This window comes from Halichoeres trimaculatus, unplaced genomic scaffold (genome assembly GCF_033239565.1).
Source record: "Halichoeres trimaculatus isolate MK-OKI-2021-1 unplaced genomic scaffold, fHalTri1.1 fHalTri1_scaffold_6, whole genome shotgun sequence".
Classification (NCBI taxonomy): Eukaryota; Metazoa; Chordata; class Actinopteri; order Labriformes; family Labridae; genus Halichoeres; species Halichoeres trimaculatus.
The window spans coordinates 27,426,224-27,451,360 of record NW_027437184.1 but is presented as its reverse complement, the minus strand read 5'-3'; the positions used below and the strand labels follow the sequence as shown (position 1 = coordinate 27,451,360).

Genomic DNA, 25,137 nt, shown 5'->3' with positions numbered 1-25,137 from the left:
GCTCTGTGCTTCCATTATTTTCAATAGTTCATTATTTTGATTTAATATGAGTTAAATATGTCTGTACATGTATGAACAGATGCAGCTACTGTGAGTCTCAAACCAATAACAGCTGATCTGTGTTAATGCTAAATACAGTGTGGCATGTTTTGCCACAGTAAATGTTAGTTTCAGAATCAGAAATGCTTTTTTAATCCTCAGGGGGTTAATCTCTCACTCTAATCTGAGTTTATTTGTGATCAAGTGTTTTTTTTTTAAAATAACTGGTTGGTTATTCAGAGTTGTCACACAAACCTGTAACCAATAAGTAGTTTTACCTGTTAACGCTGGTCTGTGATGTTAGCTCACATCAGAGATCTAAAACAGGCCGTGCTGTGATCATAAATCCAAGATTTTAAATCTCTCATCTTTCATTCACATCTGGAAAAAAAAGACACTCCCTCTGTCGTGTCGAAAGCTTGTCTGAAATGTGGTTTTAAATCATCATCATCCATCATCTCATTTTCTCTGAAAGTTTGAATATTTCAGAGCGGCAGCATTCGTGACTGAGCAGAAAACTCCCAGGTGTTAACTTTTCTCTGCTAACATGATCGACTATGATAAATGAGTTTTTGATGAGACGTTCAACCTCAGAGTCACACAAGAAAACAAGACATGAAGGTTCACTTCCTTTAATAATCATTTTTAAAAACAGACATTTTTATATGTTCAAACATCAGTCCTTTATGTTTTTCTGTCTGGGTAAAAAAATAAAATGATATAACGATGAAATGTCAATGAAATAAGTTGTTACATATTTCTTCAATTTTTTTCTAGTCCCATCCTACATTTATAAAAGTGTTGGTAACACTTGACTTAAGAGGTCTGCAAATTTCATCACACTTAGGTAATGATTAGACAAAGTTTTTTCTTATTTCTTTAAAATCAGCACATAACTTCTTTAAAATAATGTCCACATTTATTGTTGCAGGTCACAATTGGTAGGTTACTGTTTTTTTTCCAGTTTCTTTGACATTTACTCCAAAATACAAGGTAAGAAGGTGATGATTAGCAAATAATTTACAAAATGTTTTTAGAAGTATCCCAACGTTTCTGCTTTTTCCAGAGAAAGGTGATAAACAGCTGCTTAGTTCTTAAATAAAGAAGTTAGGTTCAATCTTTCCTCTGATAATAACCTTTGAAATGTTTAGTGAATAATTCAATTTCCCAAAAAGCAGTTGACAGTTGCTATTTGTTATTTAGTTTCACCAAGTTTGATCACATGTAAAATGATAAACCTGAATGGTCAGGCCTATAATGTTTTATATGATACAACTAAAGGCTTCAGATGTGATGTTCACCAAGAGTGGGGTTGTAAACTGGTCTTACCTGATTGTGATAGACAATGCGAGTACAGGCGCACTGCAATAACAGAATCTGGACAGAAGTTATGTGCTAATTTTCACCAAATTCTCATGAAATTTCAAAGAAATAAGTAAAATCTTTGTCTAATTATTCCCTAAGTGTGATGAAATTTGCAGACCTCTAAAGTAAAGTGTTACCAAAGTGTCTGAGTCTAAAGAAACTGCATCATTTAGAGCTGAAGATTCCACCTGATGGGTGTGAAATTTTCTTTTTCCATCTACAGGACAATTTTGCATCAAACAGGAAATACCCTTTCTGTTGACTGACATTTTTTCCCTCATCGTTTCATATTATTTGCACATTATTTGATGTGTCCGTAAAAGAAGGGCTGCTTTCACTTCCCTCGTCGTATTCTACTCCATGTCTGGAAATCATTACTGTGAAATAAAAAACTTTTGGCTAAAAGTTTTTTTCAGTTGGGTGTTTAGTGTCTAAACTTCAGTGAAAACTCCAAAACTGCGAAAAACTTTTCGAGCTCAGGGGGGAAACTTTCGGAAACAGCTCCTCACACGGCGCCATGATCGACTCCTGATTTCATCCCCGCTCCAGTGTTTATGTGTCGCCTCTGACCACAGAGACACAAATAGACACATTTAAAGAGATGGGAGATAGTTCTGGCAGATACAACAATAGCTATAGAATATCAGACAACGGCGTTATAACACAATTAGTCACAGATAAGCACACAGCATGTAATCCAGTTAGAAGAGCTTTTGTTGTGAGGAGTCTGATTTGAAAAACATTTATGGGGAGGAATCACTGCAGAGAGCCGCTCTGTGAGCTCAGGCCCTGTCCTGTGTGGTAAAGCTGAGTTTTTGTTTTGGTATAAAGAGATGAATACATCAGCCATCAGGTATGAGGCAGTAATACATCAGAAACAAACTCCTTCTCCTGACTCCAGCTCTCCGTGTCTGCAGGTCTGATGCGGTGAGTCTGACGTTTTATGAATGTTTCATAAAGTGGACTTTATGCTACGTGTTTCTGCTGCATGATGGGAGGTGTTTGGCGTCCCGGGCTGAGCTGGGTGCTTTGTTCCCAGTCTGCGGGGTTAATGGAGCTCCGGTCTGGGTGGTGTGGGAGCAGCAGCAGCGGCGGCGGCGCAGGTTTTTCAAGCTTTCTCTGCTGGAAAAATTAGGATGCAGCCTCTGTTGTCAGAGCCGGGGAGCTGTCTGCCACTTTCCCAGCAGCCCCTGGGCCGGTGACAGGGAGATGGATGATATCTGCAGCCTGGCCGCACTGCTCCCCCATCGCACACACACACACACGCACACACACACGCACACACAGCCTCTAGTTCTCTCACACATACAAACAGAGCAAACAAAAACACACCTACACACAGCCTCTCTTTTCTCCCTTTCTTACCCTCTCCTCATCTTTTCTTCTCTCTCACACACACACACACTTTGAGAGTGTATGAGTATTTGTCTAATACCTCTCGCTCTTTGTTGCCTTTGGCATCAAAACTAATATCCCACATATCGAGGGGAATGAAAACCTCACAAGCGAAAACAAAGAAAATGTTTTGAGGGGAAGCTGCAGGATGTTATCTTTGTTTGCTTACATGGAATAAAACATCAGATTTCTAAATAACCAAACTCACAACACACTCAACTTTTATTGTCTTTATTGAAAACGTGACAGGAGAGGCAGGAAACATTTTGTGTACATCAAACAGATTTTGATTTTATTGAAACTTTCCGTTAGTAAAAAACAAGAAATGTAAATAAAACGCTCCCACATGTTTAGAAACCCACAGACTCATTCCTGTGTTTCTCAGCTGGTCTAACTCAGCAGATAGAGACAGTTCGATGACTGAAGTCAAGATACACATTTCATAAATTAAAAGAAGATCTAAGTGTAGAGAGGTCTAATCCCTGTGAATGTGTGCAGCAGCACAAAGTGCACAAGCATTGGTGTGTTTGGGGTTGTTAGGATCTTGAAAATGGTCCCTCCCCCGTCTCCCTCCTCCTCCCTTCCTCCCCGTCTCTCATCATTTTCTCCCGCCTGTTCTCATTGTCCTTACCTGCGATCCCGCGCTCCGCCACGCTGCTGATGTTCCCGCAGTCGGGACTGGATCCAGCGTCCGTGTCACCTGAGCGACCGACGCTGCATACTGATGAGGAGGGGAGGTTGGCTGGGGGGTAGGGGGTAGGGAGGGTTGCTTGACTCTGCTTGCAGGAAACGCCTCCTCCACTTCACTTCAATCCCCTCCCCACCTTTCATTCTTCTTCTTCTTCTTCCTCCTCATCGCTCTGGAGGAACAGAGGGGAAGAGAAGAAAGCAGGACGGTGAAAAGGCGAAGGATGGAGGAGAGGGGACAAATAAGGCGAGGAGAGGAGAGGAGAGGAGAGGAGAGGAGGGGGGAAGGGAGGAGAGGAGAGACGAGGCCCGGGTAGGGAGCGTGGTGTTAGGGGAAACATCCATCACTGTTTTAAGTGACTGCAGTGGGACGGGGCTGAGTAAAAGGTCGTCTGCTCTCTTTCTGAGCACAGTGGGCACCTGGGCCGGGCTGAGCTGCTTCCAAATGACTCCGGGCTAATTATGTCGCGCAGGCCGTCTGTTACGGCAGCCTGACACTTTTACTGACTCACTGCGCTGCAGCGAGGGCGCAGGCAAAACAAGGCGCTCTGACAAACAAACAAACAAACAAACACCAACCTCCAAGCTGAACGGATTAACAGGAGAAGACAGGATGGTGTGAGGAAGCTTTCAGATTTACAGGAGTTATAATTTGTCTTACCTTTTAGCTCGGAGACGACGTTTGACTGCCAGGGCTCCTAGACAGGAAGAGATAATGATAGCAATTTAGAGTAAGTGTGGGAAAATAGAGAATACAGGAGCCGTGTTGACTTTTTTTGTTGTTGTTATAAGGAGGAAAAACCTGAAACAGAGAGAGAAATGTAACTGATCGAATGTGTGAAAAATCCACTCTATGACGTCAGATCTCAGTAAAATCAGGAAACATTATCTGGGGGCCCAGAGGGTCAGGAGCTGAACGGATTCACTTGAGGACACACCTGAAATTTGTGGCCATAGCCTGCGCCAAAGAGGAGCAGCAGGATGAGACTAAGCTAGCTGAACGAGTGTGTGTGTGTGTGTGTGTGTGTGTGTGTGTGTGTGTGTGTGAGTGAGGAATAAAGCTACACATTTACTGTTTTCACATTTAAAGCTGTTTTAGACTCAAAGGTTCAGAATCTGGTCGGATCATATTTGACACAAGTGGGGCAAAAAACTGGACGTGTTTTCAAAAACAGTAAACCTGCCGTTTGACTCGACAGTTACACCGTTCACCGTCAGGTTTATACAATCGTTTATAAGGAACTGGAGGAAAACACACTCGCCATGATTTTGCAGCGATGCAGTCATGTCTTCATTTTGCTTTTTACACCAGCAGCAGTCCAAACTAAAAGTTTTTAATGACAGGACACTCAGACGATCTACACACTTTAAATTTAAATAAAGGGCTGAGAAATGTTCGGTTTCTGTGCCAGACAAGATTTGTCAACACAGAGTCAAAATAACTGGTGGTTCATTTCCCCTCCGTTAACGAATCATTGAACTGTTGTGTCTGGACCTAAGAGCCCAGAGAGCTGTGTGTTATCATGAAGCAGACTAAATATTAAAAAAAAACTCTGTATCAAGAAGACTTTTTATATTCTTTTATATTTACTCAAATTTTCCCTGCAATAATTTTGTCTCTTTTAAAAAATAAAAGCCATAAAAGGCTAAAAGAAAGTGTCATACTTTCATTTCCAGGTCGTAGCGCTGCCTTGTTTATTCAGTGTCCATGAAAACTAATCTCTAAGCAGTTGTAAAGAGAAGAGGGTTATCTAACTGTGCAGATAAATGAAATCAAATCTGATACTTCTCTTCTTTTAAGACTGGGTAAGGAGTCAGATGAGGCCGTTTCAGCCACAGTTACTGCTGTGTGAGCGTTCGCAGTAAACACTGCAATTTATCACAAAAATTAACTCATGTAAACGAGTAATGTCCTCGCTTAAAACGCACAGATTTTACTGATGGGAGGATCGGAGCTAGCTGCTCATCTGAGTCACAAAGTATCAGCTGAGTGGTGAAAGAAGACGCCCTTTAAAAGATTTGTTTTGATTAAGGACGGATGTAACGCACACGAGTAAAACATGTTTAACATGAAGAACAGTGATGGAAACTAATATATTTGAGTGTTTATCACACTTCACACATTCTCTCCTCGTATCGTAGCGTTGCCGTGTGTATTTCTGCAGCACACATATTTATCTAAACCGATGGATTCTTAATGAAACTGGTGTCTCTGCCCCTCTCCAGCAGCCTGAGTCTCAGGCCAGCAGAGCCGGCTGAAGGCGTGAACTCTGACTGTGCAGAGTCACAGCGGTTCAGCTGTCTGGTGTCCGAAGGGTTAAAAGCCTCAGCCTGTGGCGACAACGCTGAACCAGCTATAGGTCACATTCAAGTGCCAGCTACTGGATAGCCAACCTGCAAGACAGAAGCATAATTATCTTGGCCAGTTACAGTTCAATAACTCCATCAAGCTGCTAGCCAGATAGCAGGTTTCCCTGGCAACGCCTCCGAAGTGAATCACAGATCAGAGCGAGGGGGGAGATAAGGCCGGACCCTGAGAGGACTGAGGGGGGATACTCCCTCAAATAGCGTGGACCTTTGGATGACACGCGTGTGCGAAACAATTACACACACCCACACACACACACACAAGCAGACACACAAGCAGGTCTGAGTCCAGTTGGCCGTGTTGAGACCTCTGGCCCGCCGGGCGTCACTCTGCTCCCTCTGAGCTTTGTTGTTTGGTTTTCAATCATCGGCCACACTTTTCCAGACTCCTGCTCTGTGCCCACGGGCCCCGCCGCGAAAATCCTCCAGTCTCAGCGCAGCTCGACTGTCCTCCAACAGACACCTCCGCCTCCCTCAGCACTTACTGTAATCTGAAAAAGTTAATGGAGTTTATCTGTCGTCGCCGCCCGGAGAATAAAAGAGAAACTTTTGTGCTGTCGATGCAGGGGGATAATTACATCACGAGTGGCACGACAACTTCTACCCCTGATTGAATTAAAAACAAAATTGAATTGGCTTTATGAGCTGATATGAAGAGGGCGAGGACAGAGTGTGTGGACGGTGTATGTTTTTTAACAGGTGCATGTGGGAAAACCAAGGATACGTGTGTGTGTGTGTGTGTGTGTGTGTTCAGGTGACTGTCTGGCCTCCTGCCGCAGTGTCTGGAAACTCAGACGTCCCCCCCTCTGTTCCACGCTCTCTGCTATCAGGCATACCTGACGCTCCCCCACCACCCCACCACCACCTGCACCCCCTCCCTCCCCCGCTGTGATAAGAGATCACTAAGCTGCTCTAACAGACAACACAACCTGACAATCAATGCAGAAAAAAAACAGAAGAAGAAGAATAAAGGAAGAAAGGAGAGGAAGAAAGAAAACAATCCCTGTAATTCACTAAATCCATCTGATTTCCGCGTCAGCTCCAGCTCAAATCCAAATGTGGGGGATAAATGTTAATCTGTCCTTATTACTTTTATCGGGGAGCGATGTGGCGGCGCGGCGTGTTACATGACCACCTCTGAACAATGGAGTGTAATCTCTCACACACACTCGGGTCCATCAGCTGGAGCCTTTGGTTTATCTACACCTATTCAAGCTCTGAATCAATCTTTGCAGCAGGAACTTAAGGACGAGCCGAATGCAGGAACAACAAACCTCACGCTGTTAATTTAGGAGAAAAGCAGGCGACAACGCTCTTAATTCACAACTCTATTTATCTGAAAACACGTGTTTAACATTTTTGTTAAAACGTCCTGCAAAGTCTGACTTTAAATCTCATGATTCCAGCTTTCATTTTCCTGGAATCCACGTTTCACACACTGTTTTTATTAATGAAAAGCATAAAAGGCTAATGCTGCACCATGCTGTCTTTAACCTTGAATATCTCTGATAAATTAACCCCGGCTGGATGTTTTTATAACAAATTAAGGATTTTATCAAAAGAGCATTTCCAGGACCAAGCATTACGAGAAGAGATTTTGGTTTAACGTTTCCTTCCAGTTTATTTTGCTAGAAACGCTTGTTTTATAAAACGTCAAACGTATAGTTTATTTCCTCCTCTGCCTGGGGTCAATTAATTCTGACTTTACGAAAAAACAAACGGCTTTGTTTTTCCCTGGTTGCATCAGGCGGGGTGTGAAGTCGAAACGACGCAGAAGACGTCTATTAAGTCGCTGGTTGAGGACGAGTTTGACTTTGAGCAAAGTTTGTATTCCCCGTCGAGCGGAGTTACAAAGTAGCCGGGAGCTGATTTTTACGGGGTGATATTTATTGGATCCTTGGCGGATTGCTCTGAGCATGCTGCTTTGTTACTGTTGGGGGAGCGGTGAGGATTTCATCAGTGGGCTCGGGTGCTGCCAGACTTTACTGCGTGTCAGACAGACCCTAATAAAACTGTCTGGCTGTTTGTGGGCACCAGCTCCGCTCTGGCTGTGCTGCGTCTGACTGCTCAGCACTTGTCGCACTGTGCTGGCTGTTTGGTATTCATGGGGCATGGCGCTCCTTCAGCTGTTGCTGGGGGCTCTGTGGCATCGGCACCGACTGATTAGTTGGCATCGGCATTGTTCGCTATGAAACCAAACGAGGAGACAGGGTGAAAAAAAAAAAAACATAATTAGGGAGAGAGGGGGACTGGAGACTGGAAGAAAGATGGAGAGGAGGGTATTAGAGGGAAAATCAATTGTTTTGAACTGCATTCCTAATACGGGTAATTTAGCAGAAATTAGGTTTTCAGAAAAGCACGCTGCCTTGGGAAAAATTGAAAGTTTAAAATCCAGGTCAAGCTGTAATGATGAATGAAATAACACCTTTGAATAGCATAAAGGAAAATAACTATCCTTCAATAGGCCTAATTTATTGTAATTGCACTTCTATAGTGGTATTCATAAGAGGCCTGACCAATGTTTTCACTCCCTGCTCGACGCTCAGTCGTGTCTTTTTGATGGATTACCCTGTCTGCCAGCGTCACCCTCTGTCTCCAGTTTAAATATCGATTCAGACTATTAGACGATTTGGTTATGAGATCTCATGGTGGAGGCACATTTTGACAGAAATGATCAAACAGTCGAAAGCAGCAAAATTCCTGCACAGCTGATTAAACATTTCAAAGCATTGATTTCTGAGCCACATGCTGCAGGTTTGTTTCTCCTGCAGCAGAGGAGACACTTTCTGTCCTCACAAAACATGGATGTAGTGTATATTTAAATAAATCAGTGATGAGGGAAAAAGATCTCTAAGATTGTGATGATGTGCTTTGAGAGGAGGAAATATATGGTGTGTGTGTGTGTGTGTGTGTCTTTAAACTTTATAACTTTGTTTTGCTAAGGGAAATGTTATCCTTTATGTTGAATTTATATTTAATATTTGAAAAGTTTCATAAAATAAAAATGACGCAGTAAATGAAATAACCCAATGTTCAGATGTGTTTAAAAAGACCTGAATGAATTAGCTGAAGCCGACGGGTTTTGTTAGCGGAGAACTAAAAACAAAACATGTTTCAAATATTTTGTTTTACACGATTAAAAAAAAAAATCCCCTGCTGAAAATGTTGCCTCCGTCTCAGGCTGCTCCTCCACCACCTTGATGAGACTGGAGAGATCCAACTCAGAGCGACTGCTCGCTAATGGAGGATCACATACGTGTTGGCTGGGTCTGTGTGATGCTGGGCTGCGGTGTTGACAGAGGTTAATCAACACCGTTCTGGGGTGTGGTGGTTTGGAGAGGTCGCTGTCCTGCCATTTCTGATCAGATCGTGTGTTACTCCAACGGTATTCAAACAGAGACGTTGACACAATGAGAGATTACAACACCGGCTGACAGCACACGCAGCGGCAGAGACCAAGCTTTTTCGCCTGAATCACGAAAGGCGTTCTTGATGATTTCTTTGGAAAAACAAAAATAAACGGCTTGAGCAAACATGCACATTCCTGCAGACCCGGCTCCAACAGGGCTGCAGTTTGCGTAACTCTTTCTAAATAATGTTAGAGAGGAGCTGACTGATCGAGAACCCTGCAAACATTCCCTCCTTATTTCACTTCCCTTCATGCTCCAACCGCACTCTCTACGCCACAGCTACAGTTTTTAAACTCAATTGTTGGTGCTTCATCCCGACTCCACCCTTGGAACATTCGGGAAAGAGACGATTGTGCCCTCCGCCCGCGTCCCAAGAGCCTAACCCGTGATTTTTTATCAAGAGAGCTCACAAGTTAGGGTCTCAGGGAGCAGGTGAAGTACGACAGAGTCTACGGAGGAGCTGCAGTCAGCTGCAGGGCAACGAGTGGCACTGATACCTTCCCTCTCCCTCACACACACTCACACTCACACACACACACACACAGACGCACACATACACACTCCGTCTCATCTTCAACCACTGACACTTAAAGTACCCAGTTTGTGCCCAAAAGCACCCGACACCAAAAAGTGGCTTCCAGCAATCAAAAACCCAAAACAGCTCAGTGCCCTGGTCAGAGGAAAAGGTTAGCACGTCCCTCTGTTCAGCCACTGCAGGGAACTTATTCTGTTCGGCTCGGTTCCTGTGCACACAAAGACACGCAAAGACAGAAAAATATTCAGACAAAATCGAACAACAAACCAGACAATAACAGCGAGAGAGCAGAGAGGGAAAGGAAAGACAAAGAGGGAAATTTGTTGAACGAATGATCTTCTCAGCAGCACACAGACAGCAGCAGCAGCAGAGGCTCAGACGGACAGACGAGCCTGCACTGGCTGCTCTGTGCTAACTAGCCTTTGTGCTGCAAGAGGAAAAGCCCCCCAGCCAAGCAGCCCCGCTCGCCTTTGTCCTAAAGAGCGTCAGCTTGATGATCAGTCTGCGTCTCTCTCCACCAGGACGGTTGGAACCGGACCTGTCTGGTGGACTGTCGGTTTGCTCTGACTAATGAACCCAAAGCCACCTAGCAGCCTCAGACTCTGGCTCTGCACCGCAGGGCAAGCAACACACACACTGTTCGGCCAGATATCAAGCAGAAAAAAAAAAAGAAAAAGAAGGCAGAGGCTGCTAAGAAAACAGGTAAAACTAACTGCAACACCCTCGACGGCGGACCCTAACACCTACCCGCCAAACTCTGCCGACATGGCAGCAAGCTTGGCACGCAATAAGTTGTCAGTGTCAGAGGCAACAAGCTTCAGTCAGACATGAAACAGCTTCGATTCAACAGAGGAGGAAAAAAGCTTCGGGCACACTTGGAAGCAGAGAATCCGGACAATAATTGTCAAAAGAAGTGTCAACATAGTAATATTGAAAACATTCCCATGTTATTTTTGCCTGTCATGTACCCAAACACACCAGCGACTGCCCCCACCCCCCCTCTCCACCTCGTCCCCCCATCCTGCCACCCACCTCACAACTCCTCCCCCTCAGACTAAAGAGAAAAAAGCATCAGATAGATGTCTCTGGCTGTCTCCTTCTCTCTGGGGAACGCCGAGCAAAGTGGAGGCTTCCGGAAATGAACGCTCCGCGCCACCCGTTGCGTTGCCCCGCGCGCTCGCTCCTCCGTCTGCCACCAAGTCGCCTTTTGTTATCCGCCTCCGAAGCTGAGGAAGAGGAGTAAGAGAGGGAGAGGAAAAGAGAGCAGCAGCAGCAGAAGAAGAAGGAGAAGAAGAAGAAGGAGACGAGGGGGGAAAGTGGGGAGGAAAAAAGTAGTGGAGACAGAAAGAAAGGAGGAGAGCAAGGGATGAAGGTGGGGAGGGGGTGAAGCTGAGGTGTCCGCGGGAAGCTGCAGCCAGACGCAGGTCAGTGAGGTGGGACGCCTCCCCCCTCCTCCCCTCCCTCCTCCCCCCAGCACAGAGCTTCGCTCCATCCCAGCGCTTGCATTGTCAGCTCCATCTCAGCATCTTCACCCCCTCCTCCCCACACCACCACTACCACCACTACCACTACCGATCCTCCTCCTCCTCCTCCTCCTCCCTGCTACAGACACTGGGACATCAGCCATGTCGTGACACTGTCATCTACACCTTCTACTTTATTCCTCCACCTCTCCCTCCTTCCTGCATCTTCACACATCCAATACGACAATGAGAAAAAACAGGCAAAAACATTTTCCTCTTTAAGCTGCCGCCGCCACAATCCACTACCTTTCATTGCCCCCCCTCCCCCATTTGACCCCTCCAACCCCAAAGCCCTGCCTCCCCAGCATTAACTGCCCTCTACCTCCATCTCCACTCCCCCCCAGCCCCCACCCGTCCCCTCCCATCACACCAGGTCTGTACCTGTCTGCGTGTCTGGTTGTCTGTTACTCCCTGTCTGCAGCTGCTTGCCCAAAGTGAGATACTGCAGCAGGAGTCTGCAGCGACAGCCCTCGCTCCTTCCCTCCTTCCTCCCTCCCTCCCTCTCTCTCCTCACACCCTCCATCCAGCCTTTGCTGGTGAACACGTTCCTCCCTGTGCTGATCAATTTCTTCTCTTTTCCAGCGGCGTGCAGACACACACATGCTCACGCTGACACACACACACACACTCACTGCAGCTAACTGCTTGGCCATGGAGGAGGATGCACTGAGCTCTGTTATCACCGTCTCCCAACGTCAGGAAGCTCGCACCCTTACACGCAAGATTACGCCGATGTATTCATGGATTTAGTCAAAACTGAGAGCGAACAGCCGTCTGAGATGGGCGACACATGAACAGGGACATGCGCACACACACTCACACACACACACACACACGAAGAAAACTGGCAGCATCAGCAAGACGACAGTGAACAAACTAACACGTAGCCCTGTTAAAAAACATGTAAAGCGGCTTCAGCGAAGAAGAGTGACATTACACACACACACACACACACACACATGCTCAAAGACTATCACACACACACACACACACACACACACACACACACACAGACAGCGCTGTGGTCAGTGCAAGCAGGAACACAAACAGTCGCTGTCACAATATTGTGACTGAGGCTTGAAAGCGGCAAGCAGCAGCGTAAGGCACACGAGCGGCCCAGTCAGACAGACCAAACAACGGCCTCCATTGTCTCACTGAATCCTTTTAACGGATACGGTTTGAATTCTTACACTTTAACAAACATGAAAAGGTTTTTGTTTATCTGGTTCCACAGAAAACAGCAGAGGCCTTCACGCATAGACAGCACGTCACGCCAACACGGACCGCCAGCTCCGTTCTTATCGTTAGAGCTGCAAAGATTAATCCATTAATCAATGGATCAGCTGAAAGAAAGCTAATTGCTAAATATTCTGATAACCACTGAACTCCTGAACAGTTTTCAAACATAAATGTCAAACCATGCTGGCTGCGGCTTCTTAACTCTGAGGATTTGATGCTTTGAAAATGAACTTAGTTAATTTTTTTTTTGAACTGTGGGTTAAATGTAATGAGCAGTTTTTACTGATTTTTATTGTGTTATGTACCAAACACTTCATGGATTAACCTTTAAATAATCACAGATTACACAATAAGCAAAATAAAGCTCAGCTGGAAATATACAGATTTTCTGAGGAGCACTTTCGGCCTTTTGCTTTTATTTTGAAAGCACAGCTAAGGAGAGACAGGAAATGCAACAAGAGGGAGGAGACTGACGTGTGGAAAATCACGCCACCACTACGTCTTGATTCTAGCTCCGAAGCGTCCGTAAGAATACAAAACTCATGAATACAAAATGAAGTTTAAAACTGTTTGAGAATTTAAAGGATACGACATATTTCCCTTCTTTTGCGAATAAATAAATATAAATAAATAAATAAAGTGGTGCTTATCCCAGGATGTCAAAATGTGCTGAATGTGTTTGTCTTTTCTCTGTCTCCTTCTGTCTGGCTGAGATCTGCCCTTGACAGCTTGTTCTAATCTCCGAGCTTAATCACCTTCAACACCCTGGATAAATTAGGGTTATGACCCTGAGTGACACGTAGGGGGCAGGGGAGGTATCCGCAAATGTTATCATTGATTGATTATGCCCTTTAATTCAAATGGATAACCGCAGCTTTTCAGCAGAAAGAAGCCAGAGTGGAAAACATCACTCCATCAAAGATGGCGACGACAACGCTAAATTTCCGTCCCACAAAATGAAACGGTGACGGGGCGAATTGGAAGCTCAAGATATGCAGAGGTAATTCCTGCAGCCAATGTCAAAACCGTGGCCAGGTTGAAGTCTATGGGGGATGGTGGGTCGTCACAGTTTGGCTCAGCGATGGCGGCGGTGACGCAGAGGCGAGGAGTGAGGGGGGGCGGGGAGTTTGCTGTGTGCTGAAGCCAGCGGGTCCAGCAGGCGGCCATATAGGTGATCAATCAGCTCCATTACAGCCGTGTCACTGCAGAGTCTGGAGCTGTCGCCGCATCCCGCCCATCACCCCTCACACACACACACACACACACAAACATCGCTCACCTCGTTTCCAGTCTAGACTGGAAATATAAGCCCGACGACGTAGTAAAGCAGAAACACAACCCAGCTGCTGTATCAGTGACACATTTTCACAGAAGCTTTGGGAATCGGGGCACATCGGTATCTTATAAGAGCCGGGATTTGCCATCGATCAGAGAATACACAACCAAGTTGTTGTGACAGAGCTGAAGCACTTTCTAATTCACTCGCTTTGAAATGTACCAAGACAGAGCTTTTCAAAGCGCCCAAAAATAGGAGCGACTCCATTGTGATTGGTAAGTAGCACACACAATGAGCCGAGAGACATTATGCTGCAGACACTCGCAATGAACCCGTTCGCTTTTCTACAACAAAGTCGAAAATATCTGCACACAGCCCAGAGATCCATATCTGTGCCACAGATGCCAGGCGAGCATCACACAGGTATCCAAACAATGGACTTATCTCAGGCGCTGAAAGCAGCACAGAATGGGAACATGGAGCAGCAGAGGCAGGAGGGGGAAGGAGGAAGAGGAAGAGGAGGAAGAGGAGGGGGGAGGGGAGCAGGGAGGCAGGGAATATGTGATGAACAGCGCCTTGCCAGCCAGCCAGCCAGCCAGCCAGCCAACCAGCGGGACATTAATGACGATCATGTCTTGTCACACTAGCTGTCGGGCCAGTCAGCAGATCCTGCCCTTGTCCCTGCCCTTCTCCGATCAATGCCATTGATCTGTCCCAGGGGTCAAGGGGCAAGAGCGTATCAATAGGCGGAGAGTGGCTGATGCAGCAGGCGGAGAGGGGGCTGACTCCAGACAGATCAATGACACCCCCCGTCTGCCATCGCTGTGTTATGATTATTCATTTGCCATTAACCCGACCACATTAAGGGAATATGTTTCCTCGGGAAGAAATAGTGCTGGAGGCGGCTGGCTTTCATAGGGAAGTGAGATTTTATGAGTTGGGGAGCTAAAGTACCAGTGTGGCCAGAACTGACAGTGTTCTGGTCTCAGACGATTTGTTACCAAGGTCTCCACCCGTCTGTGACGTCAAGAAGGAGAAGCCAATGGCAGCCGGTGGAGCGGCCACAAACAGGAGCAGCGATTGGCTGATTTAACGAGTGTTTTGTGCCTGAGTATTGCTTCCTGTGATGGATGTGTACGCCTTCTGAACACCTGAGGAAGAAAACTATCATAAAGTGTATTACCCATGAGTGCTGGGCTTGTTCCTGTGTATGCACATCTCTCAACAAGAAAACAAAACTTTAATCTGAAAGCTGAATCCACCTCAGTGACGTGAAAAAAAGGAGCCAAGAAACTGGAGTGTTTGTTTTTCTAACTCTCTGATTCTCACTCTTAGATGAAGTCATCACTGGAAACAGAAATTTTATCAAGTTTTTTTGTCTTATTTTCAGTAGAAAATGTCTTTTTAGACTTAAAACAAGCCTAAAAAAATGTCTTGTTTCAAGTTATTTAAATACTAAAATGAGGTCTGAATTAGGGGTGTGCCATATTATACCATCTACAATAATACCAGTATAATTTTTTTGTGATGATTTCAATTTGTCATTTTGTGATGTTTACAGTGCAGAGGCGCCACAACGTATGACGCTCCCTGCTGTGTATAAAACAATAATGGCAAAGAGCGAAAGTAGCACGGCAGCATCAACTTCGTCCTCACATGAGGATTTAGAGCCTAAAAGAGGAGCTACCTCAGTGATGTGGAGGTGGTTTGACCGACCAAAGATCAGACACACAGCAAAACACATTCAATGCAAAATGTGAAGGAGAACTATTGCTGCGAAGGGTGGCAACTCCACAAATATGTTCCTCCACCTACAGCTGAAACGCACAGCCCAAAACAACCAGGCTACGAAGACACGTGAGGACGTCAAAGCTACGATATTATCTGTGGATTTCTTGCCTCTATGTTGTCTCTGGAGCACCACGCAGCACAGCGCTGCGCAGAGCAGCGCAGAGCAGCGCCTATAGCAGCTGGACACCCCAGATCATAAGATCACAGGAGAACCACATGTTCCTGAAGGAATCACACCCATGACAACGTACTTTCATGGTAATTAATTCGCATGTTAAGCTCATTTGGCTCTCCCCAAACTTCATCACCTTCAGTCCATGCCTTCTCCTTTCTGTTGGCGTCCTTAAAGGAAGAATGTGTTGTCGTATAGAATTATGAAGATTTTCACCTGCAAGTTTAACTTTTCCTCCTCTAAAACATCAGATTTCCTCTGAAGCTGACTTTCTTACTATGTTTACATTTCAAGCTTGTGTAGTAAATGATTGGTAAAATGGCTTCCATACTGTGTGTGCAATAAAAATGCTGTTATTCAGAGGCAGTAACCACTAATAAAAAGTTGTTTCTTTTTTTTTTGCCCCATATCATTATAAATATTGTGATTGCAAATTTCCTTAAAATATCGTGATATAATTTTGAGGCCATATCACCCACTCCTAGTCTGAATTGCATGAAACAAATAAAAAAAAAATCTGCCAATGGAACAAGAGAAAAGTTACTTGTATTAAGACATCATTCTAATTTCAAGCAAATTTGCCAGAAAATTTTCTATTCCTTGGCAGATTTTTTTCACTTGTTTGAAGCAATTCAGACCTCATTTTTGTCTTTAAATAACTTGAAACAAGACATTTTTCTGGACTTGTCAGGTGAATTTGGCTTGTTATAAGTCTAAAAAGACATTTTCTACTGAAAATAAGACAAAAACACTTGATAAGATTTCCTTTTTTTGCAGTGTTAAAAAAACCTCTTCTTTTACTGAAATGTGACACATGAAAGAAGACTATCCTCATTTCTTGCTCTGGTCATGAGGGACAGACGTTAAATTTAAAGAAAAAAAAAATTAAACAGTAAATCCATTATGTGGTGTTTTTCTCTGATTATTAAAAAAAAACTTCTGATCAACATCTCATGTTGGTCTTTATGTTTAAATGATGTATTTCTCACAGGACCTGGTGTAAAGGTGACACTGGTGAGCTTCATGGCACTACCAGCATTTTGCGCTCTACATAATTCAGACAGCAGCACACCAAATCAAATAAAGAGTCTTTATTTTATCAGTCTCTAAAGTCAGCTGAAGAACCTTGAGCCTCCTCACCAGTCTCGAAGCTTCTCCTACACCATCCAGAGTCTGTGCAGCTCGAGCCGCCCCATCTAATCCTATAATTTATTTGTTCAACCATCCCATAAATGAAGGCCCAGCTGGAACCAATGACTTTTAGCCGCGCTGCCGGGGCAGCTGGACAGGGGAGTGCTGAGGCAGCAGGATTCCCAGCGGCAGCGACGCTTTTCCTCCACACATCTGGAGGAAAGATTTGAGGTCCAGAGGTGAGGAGAGATGAGAAAATCACGGCTCTTTAGATAAACTTCAGTGAGGCACATCTTGACTCTGTATGCTGTGTTAAATCTGTGAGAGCTGAGGAGAGGTGAGGCTCTTTGTTTGAACTGAACGGTTAAATAAAGTGTGTATTCCTGATTAAATAAAGACGAACATTTGGTTCTGCCCCAGTAACTCCTCATATTAAGCTGATGAGCATGATATCCCCTCTGGGTTATTACTGAGAATATCTGTAAGGATGATGAGGCCTGCATGATATGAGGAAAATATGCAGAATGTGCAATGACACTTTTCATGTAACACTGACGATATGAGGTGACGAGGATAAACCAATGTTTAAAATCAGCCAATAAAATCCATGATATGAGCAATTTACTCTTCTGCATTTGGATCGTAGTTTTCTGTACTAACAACACTGAAACAACACAGTGACAGAGTGTTCGGTTTTTCACTTAAGTTAGATGCCCTGTGAGGACTTTATAAGTGATGTTCAAATACGCTCACTTTCATAAATCAGCCTGTTGATAATCCAAGTGTAATTAACAGCACCAAAATTGTTTATTTCTAAATGCTATTTCTCAGTAACCGTGGCTGGGTGTGATTCTCCCAGGAGAACACAAATCAATTTACGACACAGAGACTTAAAGTCCCTTTGACCGATTGGCAAACTCTGGCAGAAGTGAGTTGAACAAGTAGAAAACAAGATCTGCCCTTTTTCTTGAAGAAAAGATTTCTTAGATTTTTTTTGTAGCAATGGCAGACACTGAAGCTGGACTGTCAAAAAGAAAAAGGAGGTCAGAGCAGAAGAAAGCTAAACAGGAGAGTGATAGAGTACAGGCTAAAACATGGGTTAAACTGTTTGTGATAATGTCCATTCCAACCCACAGTCAGCAGTTATTCTGCAGTGGTCTGTTCAAACTTGAGAGTCTATCAATAAAAAGAAGAGTGAGGTTACGTTAGCTCTGATTGGTAGATGACTGGCAGGACATAACCAGGATTCACTAACGTTAAATGATTCAGAGCATCAAACTGTGAGGGACACTAAACAGATAGTCTGCTCACCTTCTGGACACTAAACTACAAACTTTGCTTGTTGTCACATTTCAAACAATAGCACATCCAGCTAAAATGTGTCTTGTTTAAAGGAAAAAAGAGCTAAATACAAGATCTGCTCTCCATTCGTTTCCAGAACAAATGCCTGCCTTGGAAAAGTCACATCCTTATGACAGTGGGTGATGGTGCTCATGGGAAACAGAGTCTTTATTCTTGAAAAACAATACCAATCCTGACCAAAGAGGTCACTGCAATCAGCACCAAACAGATAGTCCTCACAGAGCCTCTAAGCACAGTTTCATCACTCTACTTTAACTTCTCAGTCATGAAGCAAGCTAACCTGTAAGAATCTGACTGCTAGCTTGGCCTCATTGGATTAAACCAATGGTGTGTGTGAGTGTGTGTTTGTTAGAGGTGTCCGAGTCCGATATTGATATCGGATATTGGTCCGATATCAGCAAAAAAACAAGTATCAGTATCGTATCAGAATGCATCTAAAATCTCGAATATAAGAACTCCGATATAAGCAGTTTCTGTAATTTATTGGTTAATAATAAATGGGTCAGTTTTTCCTCATACCTACTGTTACTGATTACTGTTTTTTGTTTGAATAATATCACTTAATCAAGCCTTTTCTAACATGACAGACATACTACAAAATAAGTAATAAAAGTATGCATGTTTAATGCTGATATCGTATAGGATTAATATCGGTATCGGCCAATACTCAATGCTGCAGTATCAGTATCGTATAGGAAGTGAAAATGTAATACTGGGACATCCCTAGTGTTTGTGTTTGTCTTATGTTGACAGGGCTTTTTCCAAGTGTGAATCCATGATTGTTTTCAATATTCATTTCCTTTCATGCAGTTTTTAATTTGAGTTGACCAGCAGATTTTTCATATAAATGTTGTATTACAACTGGAGGAAAAAAATAAGTCAATTTATCATGCATAGCTTATTTTTTTAATCTTTTTTTTCTTTAAGTTATCTTTTGGGCTTTTATGTAGACATGCACTGATTGATTGGTCGACACTTTTTTGGTTGTTTAAGTTAAAACATAAAGATTTTATTGTTTCAAAGGTATTTTCAACGATTTTCAATAAAACACAATTGGAACATTGAAAGTATGTGCTGTCAGTTAAAAAAAAAAAAAAAAAAAAAAAAAATTGGTATTGGCAGGTCAGGCTTTTCAAAAATTGGCGATTGGCCAGAAAAGTGTGATCAGTGCTACTTTTATGTCTTTAATTTGATAGTAGAGAGGACAGTGGATAGAGCAGGAAACAGGGCATGAGTGGGGAGTGACATGCAGGAAAGAGGCCACGGGTTGGATTTGAACCCAGGTCACCAGCACAAGGGCGAACCTCATGTATCCCGACCTAAACCACAAGGCCATCTGCGCTTTATGCACAGCTTTTTTTCACACAAAGACCCTCAAATAACACGATCAAGAAGACCTTAGATTAATTTACTCACACTGCCAGCATCTAAGAGGCAAACCACCAACAAAATAATGGCATTGGCACCTGATGTGAAGCTAAACATAGATGTCGAGCAGCTTTTGTAATTATTAACAGACTCCTGTATTTTTTTTTTTAATAAGCAGTTGATCAAATCTTCTGTTCAGACTTCTTGTACCAAGTTCATCTAAACTTTCCTCTAATTTTAGTTTGCTGCTAACTTCTTTTTTTCCTTCTTTTTGAGGCAGCTGCCAGCTTAAAGTTGGCGGCACACATAAATAATCCATATATATCTCACACTCCTGTCCCATCCTTCAGGCTCCCACATTTCACTGAGTTTAATTTCCTTTGTTTTCATAATAGAATCAGCCATAACAAAAACAACAACCCTCTATCCTGCCTTTGCAGTGAAATACAGGAGCAGAAGTAAAGGCAGGAGTAAAACTCAACAACACTCCTACTCTAGAAACGACAGCTGAGATTAGTAATAACAATCAATGATTCATCACACTTCATTTAACTCTTGAACTATTTTATGTCGTCTCATTTTGCGTGAGCCCAAATGCAACAGTTCCACCTTGTACAGTCTGTATGATGAGGCTTATGTTTCAGGTGAGAGGGTCAGAGCACCTGTTATCTGAGCCGTGTTGTGTTCAGCTGAATAAAGAGGCATGGTCTTCCTGACATTTGGGTTACAAAATAAAAGATAAAAGGTGTTCTTGGGTTTCCAGGGATTTACCACGATCGTATTCTCTCACAGAAACCTGTTTGATGACAATGAGTCTGTTGTCGATACGAGGCTGAGCAGGAACACCAGGCTTCAGTGGAGGTGTTGGTATCACTCCATATTTAATTACTAACGCTCTATAAATAACAGCCTCCAATTAATCCCATTCAATATCTACGCTGATAGGAAACCGATGGGGGGGTTTTCCAAAGCTCTCTTTTCTTCCATGACAATAACATCGACTGAATCTTTGGAAATTCAAAGGAAGCGTCTCATGGAGCTGAGAGTACATGTTTTTTTGTTTTTTTTTATTATCAGTGCAGACTGAGCTGCCTCTTTAGCTGTTCTGTTGTTTCAAGTTTTAAAACTACAGCTTAGAAATGTGAAATGTTTGAGTAGAAAATGTATTTAATGGCTGATTTGGTTTTCTGAAGGTGTTTTCACCCACAGAAATTTCCCTAAGTGTTCCTTGACTGTCCGGACTTAGGTTTAAATTTAGGCTCTGGGAAATTCCCTGGAAATGGCCCTGCCTAGAGGTAGTACTTTTCTGAAGTCCAACAGACATCACACACAGCTGTAATGGACTTAGTTTCAAAGCGCATGAATGATCATCTTCTCTAAACCTGATCATGTGATTGTGTCCCTGTCAGCTCCCAGTGTTACAGTCTAAAGAGTGACCCTGTCAACTGGAGACCCCCAGCTGAATGTGACAGTGGAAACCCGGTTTTTGAAACACAGAAGAAGTCCTCGAGAATACATTCTTGTTTATCTTTTTATGTGTAAATACGACTCAAAACATCAAGCTCATCATTTCAGCTGAAACATGGGTGGGTCTACACCATCTTCACGCTTTAGATGGCACAGTGGTCCAGTGTTTTGCTGGTCAAAGCTGTACCACGCTTTTTGAAACGGCTTTGACCAGCGAAGGCTTTGTCAGTACCACTTGTCTCCTCTCAAGTGTCAACAGATCCATCTGCAGTGCAAAAAAGCCCAATCATAACCAGCACAGGCTAAATATCCTCTATGCTAACAGGCTAACTCCATCTTCTATGGTGTCATTTACACTCAATGGCCTTTGTCGTCAGCTTACTGCCCTCTACTGGTCTGGCAATTCACTCCTTTTACTTTTTTTCTATATTCACCACTTGCTTGATTTAGGCCCCGTTTACACGACAGCATTTCATCAGAAAACGCTAAACCACAGTGAAAAAAATCTGCGTTTACACGTAAACACTGGCGGACTGAAAACACTGTAGTAAGCATGCCAGGCCTGTAGGTGGTGCTATAACTGTCTTGTCCAGACGCCGCTTTTGGGAGATCTCCACTGAAGGAGAGTTGAGCCGATCATCTGGTGTATTGGGGAACACGAAGTTCAAGAGTGGAGCAACAGATGCACATTTTGTTGAAAAACAGTCAGCAGATACAGCAGATTGAGCAGCACAAGCACAACACGGCTGGAGTGTGACGTCAGCATTTCCACTGAAAACGCCGGCTTACTGTTTACATGGCAACGGTGTCGGCAGCATTTCAGAAAAATCCCACTCTGGAGGCCATTTACAAAAGTTTGTGTTTTAGATCAGCTAAAACATCGTTTCCGAGGCTGAAACGCAACAAAACGTTTGCGTTTCACCCTAAAACCATTGTCGTGTAAACGGCCCCTTAGACAACCTGGGTCTTTGGCCCTTGGTGGAAATGCAAACAAACAGTGGGTCACGAGAACCGTGTAGTTGAATTTGGGGATGGACTATATTATCGGCACTTTATCTGCAGATATTGGCATGAAAATAAAATATTGGATATCAACCAACACACCAAATTCTGACGATACACAAAACCGAAAAAAGCTTAAGCTGCAGATATTTGTTGAACTTTTTGTGATTTTGTTTGCACAGTTCAGATTGAGCGGTCCCATATTAGGGTCCTGTTTTGAGTTAAACTTGATTTTCAGCAGCAAGTCTCTAAGAAACATGTGCCTGACTACTTTAGGCACGTTTACTGTTTAACAATTTAAACCATTTTATTCAAGTTGAGTTTAATTGCTGCACAGTTGCACTTCTCAAAATGATCCCTGTGAACTGAGGTTATGTCTCGTGACTGTCAGTAATGAAATTGGTCAAATTTGCCCTGGTTGTGGGTAATACTATGATTTTCCCGAGGGGAGAGCATCATCCAGCTTTCAAGTAGAATTTATCTTTAGGATTTTTTTCTTTTGAGAGCAATTGTCATAAATAAATATAAAGTTTAGGGTATATATTTTTCTTATTTTGCGCAAGAAATGTGATAAGAGTATGCACCACAATATAATATGATACATTCCAATGCAGAAGAGAGTTAATAATCTCTGCAATTATGTGCGCAGAAAAAAACTACAGGTATTGGTATCGGCTCAATGAGTAGTTAATATCACCATATCAAGTATCAGCAAAAAATTCATTATCGTGCATCACTAGTACCTGTGGCTCTAAGGCTTCTGGATGAAAAACAACACATTATTACAATGTGTCCAAAAAAACGACATGACGTCACTTCAGCCTTGCTATCTGCAGTAAATAAACTGCAAAGTAGTTTGAAAATGGCCCATGATGGAAAAAAAGCTTATACTGACAGTATGTGACGGGCCACATAACAATAATAGTCTTTCTCTATGTAAACACAACCCTTTAGCCAAGGGTAATCTTAGAAATATCTGTATACTCTAATTTAAGAGCAGATTAAGCCTCAGAGATTACTGCATCCGATTACACATCCAAAACTTCAAAGTACAGCGGTACATCAGGCGCACTGAGAGGCCGTGTGCCGGAAACTCTGAGCATCAAACACACACAGAAAAGATTCAGTCCCAGCCACTTGAAACCAAAGAGCTAATTGGACGGATGACAAAGGTTCCAGAGAGGTGGTCCACTCAGCTCAGGCCCCAAACACAGCAAGAGGAGTGTAATCTATCAAAAACTAAAAATACACACTGTCAAAGAGATAAAAAGCTACAGAGGGAAATTACAGCAACAGTCCCAAATCTACTCAGGCTGCATTTAAGACCCAGTCGTCCTGAGGAGTTGAAAACGCTCCTACATCATGATCTGCTCTGACATTTTTCTCCTGTGTGGTGCTCTGGAGCCGTTTTACGAGCCATGGCTGAATGCCAGGCAGAGATGAAGCATTCAGTCTGCAGGACGAGTCTGCAGTAAACAGAGCCTTCAGTGTCGCCTCAGCAAGTTCAACCTGAAACTGGACCTCATATCACAAATGTTCATTGTATAGAACAGGGGACAATATATCAGAAGGCCAAGAGACGAGGTTTAGACGTTCAGCTTTCCCACGCTGAGAGACCGGGACCATTACTGCGGTCTGTGGAGGAAAACTCTGAGGTATGATGATCAAACCTGTAAATGTCTGAGAAATGTATCCAGCCTCAGTCCTCTGCCAGAAACATGAAATGTTACGTGCATATGGCGATGCAGCAAAGCACAGGGTATGTAAGTCAGACCACAGGATCTGTTCACCAGAAGCAGTCAGATTTATGATGATTATTATATATCATATGTTGTGTTTATATGGAACCATCTGTGCATCACAGTGTTTGGCAAACAGGACTCATTTAGAGGTGGCACAGCCCCACGCTGACTGAACAGGCCGAGGTGTAAAACCAGGCAGCAGAGAAGCAGCATCACTGTTTAAAACAGGTAACACGACATAAATACACCTCAGTGAAGGTCGGCAGTTATTCTTATGAGCGTATGAGATGACGCCTTGAACATTTTACACTTCATGCGTCTATAAATTCAAAGGATGAACTACATCTCTGTGACACAATTACACAAAATGAAACAAGTGTGTGTTTTATTCTAAGTCACTTCAACATCAGAAATCAAACTTTTACTATTTGGAACTTTCAGCTTATTTTTTTCCTCACAAACAGACTCCCTTTCTAACTTTTCAACACTTGGTTCAGCCCTCTCACACCTGCTTTAAAACGTAGTCATCCACCTGTTGGAGACAGCACAGGCGGAGCGGCACATTTCTCACACAGTTTACAAACAGACAGTTGTTTAATGTTATTTTTACAACCACTTTAACGATGGCTTAATGATCATCCAATCCGCAGGATCGGCCTTGTGACGGTAACTTTTTTTTTTTTTTGAAGGGAAGGCTTGTTCTGTGAGTCAATAACACAACACTACGCTGTACACACACTGCAGGTGTCGCCACTAAAGTAAACACTGAGTAACAGCCCACACACAAACACAGCGTGACATAGCACCAGGATGGAGAGCTGCACTCAAAAACCGTCTCACGTAACGGAAGGTCTGCTTCAGTTTTAACAACATCATCTGTGACGGTAACAAAGGTGACACACAGACTCTGCTAGCACAGGTGAGCTTGGTCAATTCCTGCTGATGAACATGCATTAATCACGCTCATAAACTTAAAATCATACAGCCCCCATGCAAACTGAGCTAGCTGCTGGTTCCATAATTTAATTTTTCATTTTATTCAATAAATCAAGTTAACTAAATGCCTGATTAAAGGACCTGATATATAAAATGTGCTGATAATTCATTTTGTCAGTGTGTTTTGGATTTTAACGTCACCATAACGCAGCGCGGTCACTCGCACTAACCGAGATGAATCATGTCTAAAATTACAGCGCCATAATGCTAATTGAAGGGTCCGAACTGGCTGACCACGGCAAAAGGTCAGCTATGAAATGAGAACCTCAG

General features: G+C 43.4%; 1 long non-coding RNA gene across 1 annotated transcript in view; it reads right to left on the bottom strand.

Annotated features, from left to right (window-relative positions):
- Positions 1-2,649: 2,649 nt before the first annotated feature.
- LOC141792044 (uncharacterized) overlaps positions 2,650-25,137 on the bottom strand; it is a 74,989-nt gene continuing 52,501 nt past the window's right edge. The window contains exons 3-4 of the long non-coding RNA XR_012598344.1: positions 4,148-4,184; positions 2,650-3,659 (exon numbers count right to left, since the gene is read on the bottom strand). This is a non-coding gene — a long non-coding RNA (uncharacterized LOC141792044). The remainder of the gene's footprint in view (positions 3,660-4,147; positions 4,185-25,137) is intronic.